At 29.9% G+C, this 8,975-nt stretch overlaps 1 non-coding gene across 1 annotated transcript; it reads right to left on the reverse strand.

Moving 5' to 3' along the window:
• Window positions 1-7,573: 7,573 nt before the first annotated feature.
• LOC114578550 lies at window positions 7,574-7,700 on the reverse strand. The gene has a single exon (XR_003699542.1). It is a non-coding gene; the product is annotated as a U11 spliceosomal RNA (small nuclear RNA).
• Between the last annotated feature and the right edge of the window lie 1,275 nt (window positions 7,701-8,975).

An 8,975-nucleotide genomic window follows, 5' to 3' on the forward strand; every position in this document is an offset into this window, starting at 1 on the left:
AAAGATCACCCCGACCATTATTGGTATAAACTGTTAATATTTAAAGATAAACCTAATTTTCCTAAAATAAAACTTAGATGCCATAATTTAGGTTTACTTAACTAGTTTTATATAGCTTAATTAATGTAGATGGAAGGTTAGGCCATCCATGATAATACAAATAAGGCATTAATGTAGATGGAAGGTTAGGCCATCCATGATAATACAAATAAGGCATGAATAAAGAAGTTGATGAATATTATTCATAAGAATAATATGAAAATTATAAAGATAATTTTGATGGAAGACTCTCCAAAGCCTCCAAGTGTAATACCTATTGTGGAAACACACAAGTGTACATATTGTAACTCAGACTGATAAGGATAATTCACCAAAATATCTACATTCATATCTTTAACACGTGTCTGTAAGTTTTGTGTATGCATGTGAGTGTCTGAAACTATTCTAAAGGGGTCTCAGGGGTTAGTGTGCATGCACGTAAAATCTAGAATTTTCTCTTTGGAGCATCATGACATTGAGTTGGCAATGCTACAACATTGAGCTCTCTAATAATTTTAGAAAATTAATTAATAATATGGTACTGTGGCCGGGCATTGCTACGCCGCGACACCATGCTCTTTAGTGGAGGGCACTACAACACTCTAGGGTCGAGCATTTAGGTATTATATCAAAATTCTATAAAAAATTTCAAAATCCACCATTTCTCATTTTAATTAACCTCCCCCACCCTCCCCAGAGAGAGGAGATTTCTAAATAGAGAAAGTATATTTTGCACGCCTTCTATCCTTTTTTTTTGCTTTCGATTCAGTTCAAAAAATTATTTACATCGAAGTATATTATATTCTACCTATCTCAGTTTTAAAAAAATATAAGAATTTTGGAGTTTTTTAATTAATTTTAATAATTTTGTTGCATAAAAATGAGGATAAATTTGCACCTGTTAAACTCTTACTTGTAACTTTTTGTATGTTGTAGATATATTTATTTTGAATATTTATGTATTTTTCTAAAAAGTTTGGTTGCACAATTTAAAAAGTCTATTATTCTTATCAATTTAGAAAATAATTTTGCAAAAAATAATGCTTAGCTAGTGCAATTAAAGCTTCAAAATAGCTTACTAAACAATCCTTAGTAATATGGCAAAATTATGCTCAGTAGTTTAGTATGTTGCCTACTGATAAAATATTTTATGATATACTTATATTTTTTTTATTGTAATGCAATGATATATATGCTTATCTAGGCGAAATGTGTGATTATGTGAAACTCAGATGTTAAAGAAGGTTCTCTTATATGGAATGCATAGGGTCATAAGAGCATGAATTTATGAATATATGATATGTGCTAATTATTGTGAGTCATAAGAGCCTGCTTTTTGATATGCTAGCATTATGAGTCATAACTGCCTGAATTCTGATATTTATTTCTGATGGGAGGTATAAGGACTTGAGAGAAATCTATTACTTTCTGCTATGATATATGCAATACTTATTTATTTACTTTTCTTATATTATTATTTAGACTTATGATAACTAGAAATATTATTTTGTTAAGTTCATTGAATTATTAGTAACTATTTTTAGAACACACTTAAATGCATAATAAGTAAAATATTTAAAAATTTAGATCAACGGGTGTGACCTAAAAAGTTATGTTAGCTCACACCTATTTTATAATATGTTTCAAGTCAGGGAATGGGGAAAGAGTCAGTTGATTAGTTGTAACTCCATGATCTGATTTGTCTAACTATGTATAGGTGTTTTCCAAATTTTATACAATCATGATTATTTATTTATTTATTTTCTCTGTTTTGATTTATAGGCATGCATTGTAGTGTATAGTGATTGTAGAGACACTTTCTTGATGATAAAAAGAATAAAAATTTATGGATAAGTTTATTTTTCTACTCATTGAATGTTAATTAGAAGCTCTATGATATATTTGATTTAAAGAAAAAAATTTCTAAAAAGTCTCCAAAACTTTTATCTTAGGCTTGGCTTGTTACCATTCAATGTGATATGACCTATCATGTATATGAGTCATATTGGGTTGTATTGTGACAATCCTTTTTTGATATCAGAGTAGTGGTTTTGGGCTATTTATTATAAAACAGAGCTATAAAAAGTGAAATGTAGTTGAGTGAGATAATTTTGAGTAGTATTTGACATCCATTTCTATTTATTCTCATATGCTTGTATGTTAAGATGTATATTCTGAGAGGTTGTATGATGGATATGTAAGATCAAAATATCATAGATGAATAGAGTACTAGTCATGTAGCACTAGTTCAAAAGTACTACCTCTACTGTCAGTCTGATTCTATTTCTTATTTTGCCAGTTAGGTAGCCTAGTTGATGGGTGAGGCTTAGAGTAGGTCTCTTCTATCAAATTAATGATGTGAACAAGAATTTATAGATATTTTGCGGTTAAAGCCTCCATGGGTTGAGAGGGATGTTGATTCTATAATAGCATAGTCGTCCACTTAAGAGGAAGGTGTCACGCACCGGGATCTAAAAAGAAATTTTTTTTTTCTCTCTCTTTATTATCTTTTCATTTGATAACTAATGATCAATTATTTACAACTAGATCAATTTAGATCAAGAGATGATTAATTGCATTAAAGAATACTAATAAATAACAAAAAATATTATTCACATTTAATAATCAATATTTATATTCTATTGACAGAGTCTAAAATAACATATACAATAGCATTTATAGGCTACAAAAGAATATACATAAACAAGAAGAACCAAAAGAAAACTAAAACATCATTACAACTAAGCTTTAATCCACAGACTCCTTACCTTTACCTAAAATCATATAAAAATATGTAATGAACGAATAGCCTAGCAAGTAACTAAAATCATACAACTAAAATTAATATACGTCTAAAGAGAAATAGTATGCTTTACATCATACAAGAAAATCTATAAATCAATATCTATGCTATCAGTATCGATCACTTGTATCAATCAATTATTTTGTATTTATCATACAATCAGTTACATTCAGACATATCATTCAATCATCTTTGTCAGTCAATTAGTTATATAGTAGTATCAATATCCATATTCTGTAATGATAAGAAGAAATAATAAATTATATATATATATATATATATATATAAAATCAATATCATGACCCATTTCTAGTATGTCATTTTCTTTACTCATTTTAGCTAAAAATTCTTATACAAATATTTAACTAGTGAAAATATTATAAAATTATATCGAACTATCTAGAATGATCAAATCTATAATATATCAAAAGTTACATGATGAAAGCTTACGAAAGCATTAGATAATATATTTTTGGTAGATTTAGGAGAGATAAATTCGAAGAAATTAAAATCTTCAAAATTAAAAGTAAGAGCATAGTTACGCACAATGAAAAGAGTACTTTTTTTGTAATAGGAAGGATGGACAAAATAACCATGATGGATCTCCTCTTTACTCTCTCTCTCTCTCTCTCTCTCTCTCTCTCTCTCTCTCTCTCTCCTCTTTTCTATCTTCCCTTCCCCTTCCTCTTCGGTTTCTTCCCATCCAAGGCAAGCAAAAGTGAGTCACAGGGAGAGGAATGATAGGGATTTAAGAAAAAATATTAAAAAAAATGCTATTAGTGGCTTAGCACAGTAACATTTAGACCTAGCATTGCAATGTTGTATATCAATTTCAGAGTTACTGTAGAACATAGACACAAGTGCAAAAATAGCATTTTCTAGCATCACTATGCTCTCATACATAGAACCTTAGTGCTACTATGCTCCACTTCATAAAAAAAATTTAGATTTTCATATTTTTTTTTTCATTTTAAAATAGTTTGCATATATTTGGGTTATTACAAAAGGTCCCATTGGTTGCATTTCTATTAGATGGTGAGGCTAAGCCTTGGGAGTTAGGTCAGTATGTAGTGTCACACTCCACGATCTATATTGGAAAAATTAGATATATCTTTTATTTTAATAATTTAATTAGAGCTTATCAATAAATAGTAAAAAGAAATATGATTATTTTCTTATCTTATCCAGAGCCTCATATTATATGATCTTTACCCTTTTTTGAAAATATGTAAAACCACATAATGAACAAATAACTCAACAAATAACTAAAATCTTACAATTAAAATAAATGCAAAATAAATAAAATAATATGATATAAATTATATAAATAAATATATGCATTAATGTATATACTATTTTAATTTATCCTTCTATAATTCATAATACCTCAATCCATTACATTATCAATCACAATATCAATATAAGTCAACAAGTACTAATGCTGTAATAATATTAGTATCATAATCAATAAAATTAACTATTATTAATGACAATAAATAATATTAGTGTCAGTCATAATATAAATAAAATATTTATAGCAATGTCGGTATGAGCATTTAGATATTTAATAAGTGTATCTTAAGAGTATTCTGCTTCTGCACTTTTGACTCTCAATCAGTCGCCCCTTATAACTCCCAATTAATGTTCTTCTTATAACTCAGCTTGAATCACTTGAATTAGTAGATGATAACACCAAATCACACTAGTATATAAAAGAAAGCCCATCACACCACCATCCCGTACAGATTAATCAGTCTCTAACAAGAAGGTCAACAAGTCTTCACTTATCTTTTACACACACATTCATGTTGACAATGAGAACAACGAAGAATACACTATTGTCAATTTGGAAGATGTTGAAGAGCTTTTGGAGTCAATGAAAATTGATGAAACTAAGCATAATGATGATCTAAATCCTTAAGAGGTGAGTGCCAATTTAGAAAATACTATTGCTTTTCAAAGCTTTTTGTCTATCCATAAATAGATTATGTACTTAGAGGATCAACTGCTTTTCCTTGAGGTGTAAGCAGAAACTGAAGAAACATTTCACTACAGGAAAATCACCACTTACCAGCAGAAGTTTTGACGGATTTCTCGCTTATTTTCGATGAAATATTAAAAAAAAATTATGACAAATTTTTGAGCAAATTTTTCGATGGATTTTCCAGCGGATATGTTTCTGGCGATCAGGACCGGGAGCTGGTGCGGACGGGCTGGAGCGGGGCTCCCCTGGGCGCGAGATGCTTGCCTGATGGGCCGGGCTAGGGTGCATCTAGCTGCAGGAAGACTGGGGCCATCCACGTGGGATGCGGGAGCAGGCTGGGGTCATTTGTAGTATTTTTTTAAAATCATTTTATTAATTCTGACGGATCTTTTCTGTCGGAAAAAAGTTCTAGTGGAGTTTTTTTTTACGAAAAAGTTTTCCGGCGCTCGATTTACCATCGAAAATCTTTTCATAAAAAATTTGCTGGAAAATTTAGTAATTCATCGAAAACTTCAAAAATTTTCACCAAAAATACGCGACTTTCCTGTAGTGTTTGATGATCTTAGACAATCATTTGAATTATTTTACAGAAAGATTCGAGCGGTAAACCTCAATGTAAGATGTAAGAAACTATAAAACTTATGCCAAATAATCATTCATGACATGTTCAACTTATAAACTTTGAACCTTAAGTTTTGTTAAAATTTTGCATACTTAATCGAGATGCGAGCTTAAACGGGTGCGTACTTAAGCAGAATTTTAATGTATGTGGGTTTCTCACGAGTCTGTGTGCATGCATGCAAAATGTAGAAATTTTCTCCTCGCTAGGTTGGCAGCATTGCAGCATTGAGCTCTCCAATAATTTTTTTTTGAAAATTAACTAATGTTGTAAGGTTGTGGTTGACTGCTGCGACACCAGGTTCTCCAGTGGAGAGTGATGCAGAGATGTCGAGTCAAGCGCCATATTGCTAGGTTAAATTTTTATAAAAATATTAAAATCCACCATTTCTCATTTTAAATAAAATCCCTCAGCTCTTGAGAGAGTGTGAATATTTTTGGAGAGAGAAAGACTATTTTGTGCTATGTTGCTCCTTTTTTTATTATCACCTAAGTTCAAAAATTTATCCAAATCGAAGTCAGTTTTATTATGCCTATCTCTGCTTCAAAATACAAAAATTCTGTGGTCTTACTCATTAAATTATAATTTTGTAGTGTAAATGGGAATAACTTACACCCGCTAAATTTTCATCTTGTAACTCTTTATACATTGTAGATACGACTATTCTGAGCATTTAGGTATACTTTAATAAAAATTTCATTAGATAATTTAAAAAGTGTGTTATTCATATCAATTTAAAAAATATTTTTGATCCCAAAAAATAATATTGTAGTGTAATTAAAGTTTCAAAACAATGTTTTAAACAACATCTGATAATCTGGTGAAATTTTGAAAGTGTGAAATTTCTCTTAATAGTTGAATTAATTACCTACCAATAAAGTATTTTGTGATATATTTACATTTCCTTCACTGCAATATAATTATATATGTACTTATCTAGTTAAAATATGTAATTATGTGAAGTTAATGTTGGAGTAAGTTATATTGTGCGGGATGCACAAGGACTCATAAGGGCCTGAATTCTGAAATATGTTCTAATGGGAGGTATAAGGGCATGAGGGAAATGCATTATTTCCTATTTTGATATATAAAGTACTTATTTATTTACTTTTTATTATTATTTTTTAAATTTTTGACAACTGAAACCATTTATTAACTATTTTATTAATAACCATTATTTTGACCTACTAAGTTTTATTAGCAAAAACCATGTTGAGTAGTTGTAGTCTCACTTTCTAATTTATTAGAGTTTGTTTAGGTATTTTTTAATTTTTGTATAGTCATGACTATTTATTTATTGATTTGTTATGTTCTGATTTGTAGCCACGTACTGTAGTGCATAGTGATTGTAGAGAAACTTTGATGATGAATGAAATAATAAAAAATTATGAATAGGCTTATTTTTCTACTTACTAGAAGTTAGAAGCTCTATGGTTTGTTTAATTTAAAGATAAAATAATTTTAAAAAGTTCCTAAAATTTTGATCTTGGGCTTGACCTATCACCATTCAATGCGATGTGACCTATCTCGTCTATGTATCATGTACGTTGGGTTGGGTTATGACACATGAATGTGATATGAGACCACCAAGATAAGAGGACTATTCAAACCTATCTAACCCAACTCGAAGTTAAGCAACCTATTAAATTTCTATATTTAAACTCTCTTGCATGTGTATGAGAATGATCTATGTGCATGAAAAAATTTTGAAATTATTCTAAAGTGGGTTCTAGAGGTTTAAATGAATGATTTTGAATTGTAGTGATTTTTATCAATTTAAAATTTTATTTTTGATATTTAAAAATAATGTTTTAAGTAAGTTAAAGCTTTATAACACTGTTATACATAATCTCTAATAATGTGGTAGGATTCTAAAAACTTAGTTTTGACATTCTGTATAACACTGGGTAAGGATATATTTAATAATTGTTAGAGCATTTTTTGAATTGTATAACAACAATGTGATGGCTTCAATAATATAGAATATTATTTCTTTTCAGTATCTGTGTTATTTTATTGGCAGCAAAAAGGATTCTATTGTCTATTATGTGTTATAAATTATGGAGCATGAGGGCTATATTTATAAAGAAGGGATGTTGTTTGTGGAGAGAAGGGATTCTTTTTTTTTTTAAGGGTTAGCCGAGTAAGCTAACCCTATATGATCCATAAATTATATCGGTCATATGTCTTGATAACCATATATCGCCCATCAATTAAAAGATGTGCGTGGCATGCATAGCCAACCGACCCTTTTTGGAGAGATTCTATTAAATATTATATATGTATTACTATGAAATGTTTATTTATATTTTAGTTAGCCTCAATACAATTTCAGTTGCTATATAAATGCATTCAATATTATTATCTATTTCAATTTTCAGTACATGTCTTAAGTTGATTAGTTCAGCATCTACAGTTCTTTTGGTTTAAGCGATTGATTTTTGTTTTAAGCTGTCTAGCCTACTAAGCCGTGTTAGCTCACTCCTGATTTTGCTTTTATTTTTAGACCAAAGAAAGGGTAGGGAGTGAACTGGGTAGTTTTGATATCAAGCTTTGATCCATGTTGTAGTTATATTTTTTGGTTAGTTTTCTTTTTGTAGGCTTGACTTTTATTTTTGTTATACTTTTTTGTTGCCAAGCACAATTATAGATAGAGCTTAGATTGTCCAGGTATTTTTTAATGATATATATATATATATATATATATATATATATATATATGATGAAAGATACAATGTTCTTCGATTCGAGAGGAAGAACAACTCTCCAAAAGTCTCTAGCAAACCCTAGAGCCCAAGCACACGATGAGATCTCAAATTTAGATTTCAAATTCAAGATAATCTCCAATTCCCTCCTAAGCTCCTAATTAACATCAAAGGACAACTACAAACTTCCTAAAACAGCCCCCCACATTCAAATTTTCCCTCATAAGTTGAATTAAACCAAGCATGGCCCACCTAGGGCTTCCGCCCCCCTTCTCTCTCTGTTTTCCACCGCCCCACATTATAAATTATTTTTTTTAGACTCAATAATCCTCCACTTTATATTATATTCTATAATGGCTCTTTGTTGTATATAAATGGAAAATTTAATTTCTCAACACTTTTTCTAATTGGTACTTGTGGTTAGTTTTTTCTTGTCACCATAATCGAGGTTGGGTTTGGTCATATCGATCGAGTCAGGTCATGACATGTGAGAACCATCAATAACCACATTTTACAATCCATACAAACAAATCTAAACATAAATCAACATATGCTATCTTTGTTATAACACATACCATATTTAAAAACTTTCAAGTAAAAATGCATATGAATATAAACTAATAGAATAATTCCTTTGAGTTGGAGAGGGGGAAACCGACAAAGAACTTCCAACATAGGGATATGCATCTGCAAAGTCAGAAACAAAGAAAAACCTAAAACATGTAAACAATAATATAAAAGTATCTGAAAGGAGAGCAGACAAAACTGCATCCCACAATGTACATAGAGCCTCGATCAGTAAACACACTGCAAACATCTAGAAAA

Source organism: Dendrobium catenatum, unplaced genomic scaffold (assembly GCF_001605985.2).
Source record: "Dendrobium catenatum unplaced genomic scaffold, ASM160598v2 original_scaffold_71536, whole genome shotgun sequence".
In the NCBI taxonomy this organism is placed as follows: Eukaryota; Viridiplantae; Streptophyta; class Magnoliopsida; order Asparagales; family Orchidaceae; genus Dendrobium; species Dendrobium catenatum.